The 14963-nt window shown below is 31.8% G+C and overlaps 1 long non-coding RNA gene across 1 annotated transcript; it reads left to right on the top strand.

The window, feature by feature from the left end:
• The first annotated feature begins 2212 nt into the window (after positions 1 to 2212).
• Positions 2213 to 11695, top strand: LOC124420922. Its single transcript, XR_006941438.1, has 3 exons — positions 2213 to 2388; positions 2449 to 2685; positions 11422 to 11695. It is a non-coding gene; the product is annotated as an uncharacterized LOC124420922 (long non-coding RNA).
• Positions 11696 to 14963: the final 3268 nt, after the last annotated feature.

The raw sequence follows: 14963 nt of genomic DNA, 5'->3' as shown, positions 1-14963 counted from the left end.
TATACATGTAGTAGATACTCTCTGTATGCTATACAGTGGATTACATGCATACTAATGTCGGTAAGAAAAGTTAATATCCTATAAAGGGTAACAGTTTCATATTTATCTATTTCCGCAATTTCCACAAAACCACTGTACCATGAAAGTTAAGTACAAGGAGTAAACCATTTGCTTAGAATTAACTAATATTGTTTAATGAAGCATAATTGGCATATTAGCGTAATACATAGTTTTGAGTCATATACTTTTCTATTACAATGGTAACTAATTGGTTGGTTAAAATAGTAAAGGCTGATTAAATGTCCAAACTATAATTCGAGGAATGCTATCCTAATATACATTTCACATCTTACATTTGAACAAAGTCGAAATTGGGAGAACAAAGTATACATTTTTAAAGGACGAAACAACGAAACGAAATCAGAATTTGGCCTCATAAATTATCCATCAGATATCTCAAAGAAGGAAGTTACACTAAGTATAATATAGAACGAGTTAACATTTTGAAAATTTTTTGCTAAACACCTCAGGTCTCAGGTAGAGTTAAGGATAAAACCAATTAAAACATTATTTTTCATGAGTCAGTCTAATACACATAAATATGGTTTGTATATCAATACACAAGTATAAATCTATTTTCTTATCCTTTTAATTGCGTACGTGTAATAACAGATGTTCAAAGTAATATTAAAACAGATAAAATCGATTTCAATTTAGTTAGAATGAAATATAATTGGTTCTCAAATTTCAGATTAATAGTATTGGTAAAAGCAGTAAAAATTGAATTTCACAAACTCAATGGAAGACCAATTAATGGTATTGGTAACAAGGAAATTAGAGGTATATTAATAAACTTTAATAAAGATTCACCAATGTATGTATGTATATGAGTTTAGCAGATTTCCAGAACGAGCTTAATATTTCCAGGTATGAAGTGTTAACCTGAATCTTGGAAAAACTCTTACCGAATTGTTTAACCGGGTACGACATTAAAAAACAGTGTACAATATACGAAGATAAAAAAATCCTAAACTCACGTCCAAACGGAATCTGTGATCGATGACATGGACAGGAGACTAGATACTGTGGGGAAGATTTAAAAACTCAAAATGGACTATTACTCACCACTTGGTATAGAGGAATCGATATGCAGTCGATGTTAAAGCACTTCTAAGGGGAAAGGATCAAAACTACTTTGTAGAGAGGATCCAAATTACTTATGGACTCTTATTCATCACCACTTGGTATTAAGGAATCGATATGCAGCCGACATCATAGCACATCCAAAAGACCTGTAGTTTGATTACAATGTTTAGATAATATTTGGGTCCTCACCGTTTAGGACAGGACACTTGTAAATTTTGCAATAGAGAGGATAGATGTAACTGTAGAATTCTTCATAAGTGTTCTAGTTGAAACGTTCTTATATAGTGGTCATCTCTAAGAGGGGAATTAAGCTCATGATAATTTCCAGGTATGAAGTGTTAACCTGAATCTTGGAAAAACTCTTACCGAACTGTTTAACTGGGCGTGACATTAAAAAAACAGAAGATAAAAAATTCTATCTTAAACTCACGTCCAAACGGAATCTGTGATCGATGACATGGACAGGAGACTAGATGTTTAACCGGGTATAACATTAAAAAACAGTGTACAGTATACGACGATAAACAATCATATCCTAAACTCACGTTCAAACGGAATCTGTGATCGATGACGTGGCAGGAGGCTAAATAACGTGGGGAAGAGTATAAAACTGATAATGGACTCTTACTCACCACTTGGTATAGAGCAAACGATATGCATTTGATGTTAAAGAATTTCTAAGGGAAAAGGATCAAAAGTACTTCCGTAGAGAGGATCCAAATTACTTATGGACTCTTATTCACCTATTAATATAAAGGAATCGATATGCAGACGATATCATAGCACTTTCCAAGGACCTGTTGTTTGATTACAAGATTTACAAGCCCTATTCAGGGGTTCAGTTATATGGGGGCTAGGTGAAATAATGGACCGATCTTAACCATTTTCAAAAAGCTTCGCCCCCGGTACCATAGAAGATCACGTAGCAAATTATCTTTAAAATTGCGGAAATTTGATTACAAGGTTCAATATAATATACATACTTATTTTAATAGTAGGTGAAAAATTTTCATTTTATTGACAATTTAAATAAAATATGAAAATATTTTTACACATTCTTCAAAATGTCCCAAGAATTTCCAGTCCACAAAACTTCTGAGCTAGATGTTAATATAAAAATACTAATACTGGTAATTCTTCTTAAAGTCTTAATAATTGCGTTATTTTTCTGGTGTATGCAAGTCAATGATTTAAAATTACTTAAATCTCAGCAAACAGATTTGAAGAAACCACCAATATCAGGTAATATATTAAACAAATACAATGGGTTTAAAGAAATTATAAATATCTTTTTTTTTTTAGAAAATACCATATCTCTTGTTAAACTCAAATCCAACAATTAATTGCATTGCAAAAACAAAAAGCATATATAATTAAAAAAAATGTTTCATATTGAATGGAGTTGTTCGTTAATTGTCGTTTTGCTGTTATTTAAATTGCTACTGATTGCTGCTGTTTCCTACTCAATATATCGATGGTATTGGAGGCATGATGCAACTACTCAACAGCAGCAAAATTAATTGTTATAAAAAGCATTTTGTAAGTATTCTCACAAAAAGTTTGCAGAAAATATGAGGGTTAAAAATTGTATTATAACCATATAACCCTTTTAACAAAAATGCAATTTATTATCAATTAATCGTTAAAAGTTATTGAATAATGATAATAATCGAGGAAAATAGTTTTTGTAAAATATTAATCACTCTTTCAAAGATGACTGATATAAAATTTTTTAACGAAAATAATCGATACATGTAGGCCTTAGTTTATATATATGGCCGTTATATAATAGTCTAAGCCCCTCCACCTCTGAAAGTTATTCTGCCGATTAAAATATTTTTTATATGAAAACTGTCAATATACCCTTAAGATAAAGAATAACTAGACATTGTGATATTGGGGTTATGTTGTAAATTTGAAAGAATATACCTGGGCTATCTATTCATAAAAATCTTTCTTTCTTGCTATAGGATTTTAGTCGGCTCAAAGTATCTATCTATTTTCTATACATACATGTAAATGAATGTGTGTTTGTTTGTATGTTTGAGCTTTATAGACTACTTAACGGCTGAACCGATTTTCTTGAAATTTTTACCCTGTATTCCTGTATGTCTGGAAGAGGTTATATGCTTTTTACTTTGAAGTTTCGAGTGGGCGAGGAGCCACGCCTCACATACTAAAAGTGGGCAGACTTGCATTAGGAGGCGTGGTATTTACCATATGAAATACAAAAATTCGCTTATCTACTATTAAAACTACTACTACTAACATCCATGTAAGCATTTTTCCCATATTAATTATATACAAAAATTCGTTTATCTCGTAAACTAATAGAACTAACTTCTTCAAAGAATTTTAATATTCATCTGAACATTTTGGAGGGAAAATGATTAGTTTATCATCTGGGGGAGTTTGAAGCCTTCATATACATTAAATAGAAAAATTCGTATAACTGAGAAATTAACAGAAATAGATTCTTCAAATTTTACTTGAAGAACTTTGACATTCATTCGCAATGGGGAACCTGGAACCTCTTCAAATATTGCACAAATTACTACAATATTTATCTAAATATTTTGGAGGAAAAAGAGTGAACTTTCATCTGGGGCGCTTGAAGCCCACATATAAATAATATAAAAAAATCTTTGTATATCTAAGAAAGAGATAGAATCTTCAAATTTTACATGAAGAACTTTAACATTCTCGTGAACATATAAAGTTTTAATGGGTGGCTTGGTTCCACATATATGAATAAAAGACGTGTATCTTGGAAACTGTTAGGCTAGCGAAGAATTTTTTGTGGATCTGACTTTATTAGAAATTATGTCATATCGTTGGTTGTTCTTTATATTAGTTTTAAAAGCGCTAAAGAATGAGAATTTCCAAAATCATTCCTACTCAGTCCATTATTTCCCATATCTTTTATAAAAAGCTAGTTTTGATTTAAATTATTTTATAATTGCAGAAGCTATGCAAGCAGTTCGGTTCGGTTCGGTTCGGTTCGGCCGACAGTTCCGAACTTCCTGTATAACTTACCACTTAGCGTTACCCCTAGTGTAAAAAAAAAACTATTAGGTAACTTTACCAAAGGGGTACGTTGACATGTATTTCAAATCTGTATCTATGGATTAAAATTACCAAGTATTTTTACTCCAAAGGTAACTATGCACTGATAGATACATATTTGTTAAAATTACGGGCATTAGTAATATAAATAAAATACCCAGCCAAATCTTTCATTACCAAAATGGGAGAATATGTATTTATAATCTATATTTATACCCTACACCACTTTTGGTGTACATGATCTTTTATTGTTGCAGGGACGAAACCTATTGAAAATCGCTCCATTATATCACATAGCCCACATACAACTGAACCCTCGAATAGGACACCACTTTAGTGGGGAGGGTATATTGGATTTGTGCTGATGTTTGTAACACACCATAATATTGGTCCTATATCCACCTTAAATAATACCAATCAGCAGAGAATCGTATTCTGAGTCGATTAAGCTATGTCCGTCCGTCTGTTCATCCGTCCATGTAAACCTTGTAATCAAACTGAAGGTCGCAATGTTGATGATAATTCAATGAAATTCGGCAAATAGAAGGTCTATTGTTGCACAAAGCCTATATGAAATTGTTAAGATCGGACTTTTATTTCTCCTAGTTCCCATACAATTGAAAATTCGGATAGGGCTTGTAAACCTTGTAATAAAACTACAGGTCGCAATTTTGGAGTTAATTCATTAAAATTTGGCACATGATCTTCTATGATGCCGCAGACGAAGCCTATTGAAATAGTTAACATCGGTCCGCTAGAGCTTTTAATATTCTCGAATCTGGATAAATTTCTTACTTTTTTATTTATAACATTGTAGGCAATTGCCATGTTTTTGCTCGTTCAACTTTCAACATTTGAAAAATTTTGCAAAATTCTTTTGTAACTATTTTGGATAAATCTATTATAATTTTCGTTATTTAAATTTTATTCAACAGTTTTCATTTTTCAACTTGCCTAATTATATGTTAAATGATGTTTTATTTCGTTTAATAATAACTCAATTTTAATCAATAAATGTTGAACTTTCATTATTTATAGTTTTCAATACCATTTCATCATTATATTAAACTTCGTTGTCGTTATCATTATACTCGTCAGCAACTTCATCATTAATAATAATGGTTATATGCAATTGTTGTTTTGTTATTGTTATGGGAAAAATTTATTGAACATTTTCAGTTATTAACGTTATAAACTGTTGCTGCTTTTCTGTCGGTCTTTTTGATAATGATTAACAATTTTTCAATTAATAATTTTAAAACAATAAAATCTAAAAATGAGAATGTGTAAACAAATGAAAATTACAAAAATGATAATTAATGTTAATGTATTTATACCCTATAAGAGTTTTTGTATTGGAGTTATGATCAAACATGGGCTGATATTCATAAAACTTGAAGGAGTAATATATTTTTATACAAAAGTTAATTATGCTAAATTTCATCGCGATACTAATAATCATAATCCTGTATTTCACGTTTAAGGCAATTTTTAAAGGGGATTGGGATTGGAACTAATAAGGGTCAATAAGGGTCAATCATTTGCACTTATACAAAAAAAAAACTTTTTAAAGAGATAGCAGTATATTTGACGTAATTATGACCTAAAAAGCCTAAAACGAAACGTATGTTTGTGAATGGACTGATTTCAAAATATCTTGAAAATTTCCGTCCGTACCTTACCTACAAGGTTTACATGGACAGCCCGACAGACGGACGGACATGTCATAATCACCTCAGAAAGTTATTTTGAGCCTATCAGCATACTTTAAGGAACGGATAGGAGAATTATTTTTGTGCGTTACAAACATCAGTACAAACGAATAATACCCTCCTCACTATTGTGGTACAGGGTATAAAAATAGATCTGCAGTCACTCAGACTTAAAATAAACATTAATTTCTTTTGTATTGCTTGAAGTTCATAAATTTTCAAATAAATATAAAACATCGCGACAGGTGTGCTGCTTAATAAATTAATTACTTTAATTTCATATATTAAATAAATGTTTCAGAAAATAAATTTAAAATTAATTTAAATAAGAAACATATAAGAGTGCTATATTGGTTGTTTTTCAAAGCTATGTTAATGGTTTTAATATCGTAGATATGATCAGTAATGGTCTAATTCAAAAGCATTTAAGCAGAATGTACTCTTGTCAATTTGTATATAATGGGCCGTTCTGAAAAAGTTCCATATATTAATAATTTGTACATATATGCTAAACAAGTATGAAATTATAGTCGGGCGAGGCCGACCATATAATACCCTACACATTTTGGTTGTCTCGGATATACATACTTAAGCGGTTTATTATAACCTACACCACTTTAGTGGGGAGGGTATATTGGGTTTGTGCTGATGTTTGTAACACACAGTAATATTGGTCCTATACCCCCCTTAAGTATAGTCCGTCTGTCCGTTCGTCTGTCCGTCCGTATGTCCGTCTGACCGTCCATGTAAACCTTGTAATCAAACTACAGGCCGCAATTTTGAAGATAATTGAATGAATTTGGTACATGATCTTCTATTTTCCCAGGGACGAACTCTATTGAAAATGGTTAAGATCGGTCCATTATTTCACCTAGCCCCCATACAACATCAACTACAGGTCGCAATTTTGGAAATAAGTTAATGGAATTTGGCACATGATCTTTTATGGTACTGTAGACGAAGCCTATTGAAAATAGTTAATATCGGTCTACTATTTGACCTAGGCTCCATAGAACTGAACCCGCCAAATAGGGCTTTTAAGTTCATAATTATGTTTAATATACTCGTATCTCGACAAAAAGCTGCTAAACCAAGTTCTGTATACTGTAAGTATACAAGTTCTGTATACAAGTTCTGCCAACTGTATAATTTTATGGCCTCATTTGACCCTAGCTCCTCTAAAAAGTCCGCATCAAAATTTTACTTAAATATCCATAGTTTTATTAAACAGTAAATGGCTTCAGTACATCTGAGGAAACTTACAATTCAACTTAAATGCTTTATTATGAAAACTAAATCACATTTTATTCGTATACAGGTGTAGGGTATTATGTGTATATATACAACTTCTTACTTGTTGTTGAATAATATTGTGGACATTTAAGTGAAATTTTGATGGTGTCTTTTCATAAGGGTCATATTATAGAATTCGTGAGGGTCATCAAATCTAGTATAGAAATTGGTTTTGCAGCTTTTTTCGAGATATAAGTACATTAAACATAATTATGCATTATGTTCAGTTGTATGGGAGCTAGGTAAAATAATGGACCGATGTAAATCATTATTAATAGACTTCTTTTACGGTACCATACAAGATCATGTGCCAAATTTTATTGAATTATCTACAAAATTGCGACTTGTAGTTTGATTACAGGGTTTACAACCGATCTTAACCATTTTCAATTGGCTTCGTCTCTGGGACAATAAAAGATCATGTACCAAATTTCATTAAAGTATCTTTAAAATTGCGACCTGTAGTTTGATTACAGACGGACGGACATAGCTAAATCGAATCAGAAAATGATTCCGAGCCGATTGGTATACTTTAATGTAGGTATAGCACCAATATTATTGGTCCTATTAGATATTTTATGACATCCCTAATGTTATATGTTTAAATTAATAAAATATGCATAAACATATATATTTCCCCTAATTTTAGATAATTAAATATGTACAAATTTGTATTATAATCCTCTATGTTTGCCTGTTTGTTTGTCAGTGTGTTTTTAAATTGCTTGTATAAACTTTTGTCTATTTACACAGTTGATTAACTGCTAAAGACATTGTTGGCATAACTCGCTCAAAAGAAGTACCCAGCAGTTCGGCCGGACAGTACCGAACTACCTATTTAACCTTTTACTTAGGGTTACTTTTAGCCAAATAACTAGCTAGATGTACTTGTCCTACAAAGATGCACTCTAAAAACTAATCTAAGGGAATCAACGAACGGCTTAAGTTGTTTCTTTAAGTGTCTACTTTCTAGATTACTTGGTGACTCTAAAGTGAAAATTTTCTTAGCACTTGCTTGTATAGCGAACATTAAAGTGACAATTGTATATATTCTCGGTAACAAAGAGTATTTTCGTGACCAAAAAGCTAAAAAAGCTCTTTACTAATTATTCGTTAGTGGCCTCCGGTAGGTTAGTGGTTAGTGTTCTAGTCTGGTAGACCGGAGGTGGTGGGTTCGATTCCCACCCGTGGCACTGGTTAAGGAGCGCACAACAGGCCCGATAGAGGCCTAGGTGTATTTCTTCGGATTTGATGTGTATACATCCTCCTTTCAAACTAACTAACTAACTAACTAACTAACTAACTAATTATTCGTTAGCATTTTAACACGGTGATTATATTAGAGGAAAGTGCTTATCACGATCGATTACAAATAACTACTTAAAAAAGAACTCACAAATAGAAAGTTAAAAACTTGTTTCGTTTAACGCACAACAAACTTAGTTCGTACTTACAACAACTTTGTTTGTTTTTTGTAGTACGTTCTTATGACTTAGAAGTCATTATATGAGTAGGTACGTAAAATCACTGAAAAAACGTTATTGTGCTAGTACAAGTCATTACTTGGGTAATATAACTAGACACGTTTTTTGTTTGTTATATTGTGCAGGATTTACAAATTTAATAAATGTACATATTTTATAAAATATGTTTAAAACATACATAAATTAACAAGTTATTTATAAAATGTATTTTAATTAATTCAAAATGATAAATTAGAATTTTAATATTAATGTCGCAGCAAAAATTGTATTAGTTCCACAATGATTTTTGTTCGAAATTGTCACCTTAGGAACTGGTTCTGAGGAAGGGTTATGGAGTCGACTCTCGTTCTCTGGAACTGTTATATAAAATTCATCTGTTAAACTATTTTTTGCACAGAAATCAGCAGCAGACTTTCCCGTCTCCCAGTTCAATTCAACTAGGGTATCTTTAATTCCTTATAGTTCAATTTTATGCAGAAATAAAGTTATTAATGCGTTTTCTATTTCAATAAAAATATGTTTATGAATTTTTAATTTTTTGAAATTTGTTCAACTGATTCTAAGAAGTTGTTTTGGAACAAGTATGTGTATCATTGAACAAGTATAGTATCAATGTATAACTTATGTCAAACCATTAGTTCCTTGAAAACCCTTTAGAAGTATTTTAGAACCATAATAATGTTCCGAGGAACGGGTTTAAATTGATACTTGAATTTAATTACCAAATTATTTTTGATGTTGCAACAATGGTGAAAAGTTCCGGTTTGGAAATGATAATCCATCTAGTTTTTGAATCTTCGGAATAGAAATTTAGTGCCTGAAGATCAGAGTTCTCTTGCAGTTATCTGTTTCTTAAGGACCTGATAAAAAAGTTTGTCCACCCAGACTATTTTTAAGTAGAGCCTTGATCAATGTGATATTGTCTTAAAAACCTTGAGTCCATGTATATTTGAAAGGATATTTAGGAGAAATATTATTGATGTAGGTGTCAATTGATAGGTACATGTAGAATAGCTTAGCAAAAACTTTCATTTCATAAGGGGTTAAACTTCTAAATAGCATTTTATGACATCATTTTAACATGGTGATATCAAGTACTTACACACATTCTCTTACAAGTAATACGACAAAAACTTGAGTAATGAATTAATAAGTATTTATATAACACATTATTAATAAGAAGTCATTAAAGTGCTTTTATGTAATCAGAACGATATGTAGTAGCTATTGAATAGTATGCTAATAGGTAAGTGGTTGCAATTGTAAGTCAAACGTTTATATCAAAGAGAAGTGTTCTAAAAACTTAATAGCAGATAAGTGTTTCCATTAAACTAAAAACTTTCATTACCAAGTAAGAGGTTAAATGCTTATATGGCTTTAAAGGCAACTACTTTTAACGCACGCTTATAAATAAGGAGTTAAGTAAGAACTTACTAGTGTCGCCTTATAAAAATGGGTTAAATACAATTATACTAATTGTTTTCATTTGTTTGTATAAAAAGTAAAATTTGAATACAAAATTGCAAGTCTAAAAAGTAAGTACTTACATATAAAGTTACTCGTAAGTCATTACTAAACTTCTTCTAAGTAATGCGGCAAATATTAGTCATTACCATGTTTTTGCTGTATTTTTTTCAGATCAGATGAATATATTTTATCATCCTTGACAACAACGTCCTTATAGTTTCTCCTAATTATGGTGAATGGTCCTTTGTAGGGTGTGTAAAACTAAAAGGGAACTTTTTGGTACTTTTTCGTTCTACAAAAGGTACTTTTTGAATTCTCTATAATATTGTACCTAGAAACATGAAATTTAGCATGTAAGGCCTTGACTAGGTAAGAACCTATAAAAACGTACTTTTTGATACTTTTTCGTTCTACTTTTTAAACTTTCTATAATATCAAAGCTAGAAACATGATATTAAGAATGTAGAGCACGGATTAGATCAGATCACTTAAAAGAGGACTTTTTGGTATTTTTTTGTTCTACAAAAGGTTTTTTTTTAATTTTCTATAATATTGAACCTAGAAAGATGAAATTTAGCATGTAGGGCCATGACAAGGTAAGAACCTACAAAAAGGGACTTTTTAGCAATTTTTCGTTCTACAAAAGGTACTTTTTGAATTTTCTATAATATCAAAGCTAGAAACATGGAATTAAGTTTGTAGAGTCCGGATTAGGCGACAACACATATAAGGGGATTTGTTAGTACTTTTTTTGTTCTAAAAAAGGTACTTTTTTAAATTTATATAATATTGAACCTAATAACATGAAATTAATTATGTAAAGTCTGGATTAAGTGTAAACCCATAAAATGCGACTTTTTGGTACTTTTTCGTTCTACAAAAGGTACTTTTTGAAATTTCTATAATATTGAAACTAGAAACATGAAATTAAGTATGTGGAGTCTGGATTAAGTTAGAACCCATAAAAGTGGACTTTGTGGTATCTACAGTTTTGAAATTAGAATTTTTTGATTTTTTTGGTAATAAAATTCGTACTGACTGTTTTTTAACACATCATGGTGAAGGGTATATAAGGTTCGGCACAACGAATATAGAACTCGTACTTGTTTTTTTTTTTTGCAATTTTCTTAAAAATTTTAGCTAAATGTTTTATTTTTATAGAGCCCCCCTAATATTTAACTAAATTTAAACTAAGACAATCTGTAAAAATATTTTTGAAGCTAATTTTAAAATTTATTAACAAAATATTTTAGGTGGTGTGATAGAAAAGGCTCTTCTATGAGAACAGATGATAATGAAGGGTGTTTTGTAACGACAAAGGAATTTATTGTTTTCTTTAGTCACGCAACTCTTAACTGTGGAGGAGTAAGAAGACATAAAGACAATGAAAGAAAGTTTCAATTAAATTGAATGATGTACATTTAATTAAATTAAAATTTCTATGAATATTAATAACTAACAATTTGTTAAAATCAAAATACATGCTGTGATTTGTATATTTTTTGTGCTACAAAATATGTTCTCTTACTTGCAACTAACAACTTTTTGATTAATAGCAAAGTAAGTCTTGAAATTGTATTTAAAAAGATTTATTTTCATTTATTTAGAAAAAAATATTAGGATTTTTAGTGAAATTACTAAAAAGTAATTTTAAATTTAACTACAAATTTATTTTAAAAATTTAATTATTTATTTTCGTCAAGACAGCAGAAGAAAAAAATGTCAATAACTGAAATATTTTTGAACAAAATCATCTTTGGTCTTAAAACTTTCTCTTAATAAACTGCTGTCAAATTTCAGCCAAACTGTTGAAATTTTATTTTACAATCTACATATTTTAATATTTTGCATATAACTCCGACTTAGCAACTGCTAGAAAACATCTATGTTATTCTCTGTCATGTCAAATATGTATAAATACGTGTCATTTTCATATTTAACAAGTAAAAATTATAGTCGGGCGAGGCCGACCATACAATACCCTACACCTGTAACAAAAATAACATATGATTTAGTTTTTATAATAAAGCCTCATATATATTTAAGCTATTTATGGTTGAAAAAAATTGTTGACATTTGAGTCAATTTTTGAAAGGGGCTGGGTATAATGAGGTCCTAAAATTATAAAGTTCATGAGGGTCATCAAGGCTAGTATAGAACTTAGTTTCGCAGCTTTTTGTCGAGATACGGTTATATTTAACGTAATTAGGAGCCCTATTCGGCCGGTTCATTTGTATGGGGGCTAGGTGAAATGATTGCCGATCTTAACCATTTTCAATAGGCTTCGTTCTGTGACAATAGAAGATCATGTACAAAATTTCATTAAATTATCTTCAAAATTGCAACATGTAGTTTGATTATAAGGTTTACATGGACAGACGGACGGACATAGCTAAACCGACTCAGAAGATGATTTTGAGCCGATTGGTATACTTTAAGGTGGGTCTAGGATCAATATTAAGGAGTGAGATCGAAAAATTCTTAACACACGTTTTTCATTACATTTTTCAACCAAAGTAAAATTTGATTTTTTTTTTTTTGATCAAGTTACCTTTGAAAAACATGTCAGTTATTATGTGTAATGTCAAATATATTATTTTTTTGTTAATCTGATTAAAATGATTGACCAGAAAAAAGTGCGTACTGAAATTATTAAATATTTTCAACTAAACCCAACTTGGTCTTACATGATGTTTCTAAAGCCAAAAAAATAGAACGCATTTTTAAAAGAGCTCCCAACACATCCGGTAGGAAAGCAGCTCGGTTAGCTCAGTGCTCGGACTATTTGGTACGAAAAGTTAAAGCTAATGCAGGTTTAAAAACATACAAGGCTCAAAAAGTTCCTGACAGGAACGCTGCTAAAAATTTAGAGGCCAAAAACAGAGCACGGAAATTGAAGTCAAGTTTTATAAAAAAATATTCTTGCTGCATAATGGATGACGAAACGTATGTTCTGGCAGATTTTTCGCAACTTCCAGGTGAAAAGTTTTATGTTGCAGATGGTCGAGGGAATGTTGAAGAACAGTTTAGGACCCAAAAGCAGACAAAATTTCCCAGAAAGTTCTTGGTATGGCAAGCAATATGCAGTTGCGGCAAAAGAAGCCAATCATTTGTTACAACGGGCTCTATAAATACCGAAATTTACATCAAGAAATGTTTACATAAAAGGCTGCTTCCATTTATAAGACTTTATAATGTGTCCACTTATTTTTGGCCTGACTTGGCATCCTGTCACTATGGTAAACAAGCCCTTGAGTGGTACAAGAACAATAATGTGGTATTTCTACCAAGAGAGGCAAATCCTCCAAACTGCCCGGAGCTAAGGCCAGTGGAGAGATATTGGGCTCTTGTTAAAAGAGAATTGAATAGTACAAAAAAGGTGTCCTAAAGTGTGGTACATTTTAAACGGAGATGGACTACATGTTCGAGCAAAGTGACAGAAAGCACTACAAAAACGTTAATGGAAGGGTTTCCGAAAAGGGTTCAAAATTTCATCACTAGTGATTAAAACTATAAAAATATTTTTTTTTGTAAATTGTAATAATAATTTGATTCAAATAAAAAAAAATAAAGCTGTAAGTTTAGTGGTTTCTTTTTTATAAACATATATGTATGTTAAGAATTTTTCGATCTCACTCCTTATTATGCGTTACAAACATCAGCACAAACCCAATATACCCTCCCCACTAAAGTAGCGTTGGGTGAATGTCGAAAGATTTAACATGAGAACGAACGGCCATATCTCACGGTGGTCTTTTTAATCCACTGGGTAGATTAGAGACGGTATACCATGTGCCTCTGATTTCCTCAATGAAGAACTCAGGTAGAATTTTTTGTACATGGATGTCCGGTCCATGTACAAGCACTTTGTTGAAGTACTCGAGCTATCTAATCTCTTGACATAGCAGCCCCGTTGCGGAATGACAGGCCGCAAAGGATTAAATCCCCAATGCGTATCCCCGCCAAGGAAACAGAAATCACTGGTCTAAAGTCAATAGATGGGGGTGACAAGTCCCAACATCAGGTGAAATCAATCTTCCGGAAGTAACCATGATGTCATAAAAGAATTGCATTATTCAAAATGCAATCTCCATCATCTAATGACCCATTCCAGTGATTTCCTTAACCTCTTAAAGCCCGCGAAACCACACTACTGAGATGGCTCCGTTGTTTTGGTAACAGCACCTAAAGACATATTTGGTAGTCCGAAATAACCAACAAAATGGATCAGGATACATCTTGATTATGTTTATGAACAGAAGATCCTTCTACGGGATGACAGGCAACCATTGAATACTGACCTGACAATTCCCCAGCATGTACTGGCGTCCCACTACACGAACGGTAAGAGATACCGATCAGGTTTAGGAATCCAGACCTGTTCCCCTTGATTTTGGGTATTAAACCAGAGCCACTACGTTGATCCCGAAGGAATCTCAGCCAACTGACATAGTCCCGCGGGTAACTGGCCAACCGTAGTGCCAGATTATATGGTGCTCTGGTTAGACCTCATGCCAAATCATTCCGAAGCGAAGCCAATGATATATTTCACATCACCAGTTTATAGTACCGGCAGACTAGAGGTAATGGTAGTACCTCTTTACCCCGGTATTGTAATACACCATGATGGAGATTTCATCATGGAAACATGCCCCTGGGGGCAAGTGGTGTAGGGTATAAAGATCTTAAAATTCGTTTACCCTACTTCTATAAAGTAGAAAGTTGAGAGGGTATTATACGGTTGTCTTTATATTGACCCTAGCTCCTTTAGAAAATGACTTGAAGATCCAAATTT

This window comes from Lucilia cuprina, chromosome 6, assembly GCF_022045245.1.
Source record: "Lucilia cuprina isolate Lc7/37 chromosome 6, ASM2204524v1, whole genome shotgun sequence".
Classification (NCBI taxonomy): domain Eukaryota; kingdom Metazoa; phylum Arthropoda; class Insecta; order Diptera; family Calliphoridae; genus Lucilia; species Lucilia cuprina.
Note: the sequence above shows the minus strand (reverse complement) of the source record. Positions and strands in the feature narration are given on the sequence as shown.